The sequence below is a fragment of the Sander lucioperca genome, chromosome 11 (genome assembly GCF_008315115.2).
Source record: "Sander lucioperca isolate FBNREF2018 chromosome 11, SLUC_FBN_1.2, whole genome shotgun sequence".
In the NCBI taxonomy this organism is placed as follows: Eukaryota; Metazoa; Chordata; class Actinopteri; order Perciformes; family Percidae; genus Sander; species Sander lucioperca.
Window position 1 is genome coordinate 24451388 of NC_050183.1, and position 906 is coordinate 24452293.

Below are 906 nucleotides of genomic sequence, written 5' to 3' on the forward strand. Positions count from 1 at the left end.
AGGGAGAAAAATATCTCCAAGGACAAAAAGGATTACAATGCCATCTTAATGGAAACTCGCCATCAGCGCTAAACTTGCAAGCTGGCCTGTTATCAATATCAATATCAAGCAGAGACTTCAACCAGCATCTTTTGTTACCGTAAGAGGATTATGAGTACATGATGCCGGGATAATTTAGCAGAGCCTTTTTACCTGCTCTCCATCTTTACTCGGTCTTGAAAGCCAGAAAAAATCCATCTCTGTTTGGATAGAGACAGCTTAAAGAGCCCCTATTATGCTTTTTGGGATTTTTCCCGTCTTTTCGTGTGCTGTATAGTTTTTTTGTGTATGTAAGAGATGTATAAAAAAGTAAAAAAAAAACACATTTCACTTCAAGCCCAGCGGCTTGTTTGAATTTAGTTGACCAGTCACAACATAGTGGGCCAGTTGACCAATCAGAGCAGGCTTTTTAGGAAGGCGGGCCAGAGCTCAGAGAGAGCGTTTTAGGTGGAGGCACGACAGCAATGGGCAGTGTGAGAAATGTGTGTATGTTTTTTGAACATCCAAGCATGTAAACCTATTCCAGGAGACCCCAAGAGTACAAATATGACACTGAAAAGAAGGATAATAGGGGCTCTTTAAGAAACCCTTTTAAAACACATGGCGGTTGACCTAAAAACGATCTCGGATCTAGACCATTTTTTGTGTTTTCTCTGGGATCTTCCAAAAGGACAAACTGTGCAACACGTTCTCACGCTCATCTCGTAAAATATGGACGTTTGGTCAGGTGCCTTTGTCGTTCTTATTGATGTTAAAAGTCTCCTTTAGCGCTATAAGTAAACGCGCTTGGTCGGGACTATTGACGTCCCTTTAGCGCTATAAGTAAACGCGCTTGGTCGGGACTATCGCCGTCCCTTTAGCGCTGTA

At 42.3% G+C, this 906-nt stretch overlaps 1 protein-coding gene across 1 annotated transcript in view; it reads left to right on the plus strand.

Moving 5' to 3' along the window:
* Positions 1 to 315, plus strand: part of LOC116066749 (excitatory amino acid transporter 5-like) — a 31511-nt gene extending 31196 nt beyond the window's left edge. The window contains exon 12 of the mRNA XM_036007455.1: positions 1 to 315. This exon is cut by the window's left edge and continues 374 nt beyond it. The gene's annotated coding sequence lies outside the window, so the exon portion shown is untranslated.
* The last annotated feature ends 591 nt before the right edge of the window (positions 316 to 906 follow it).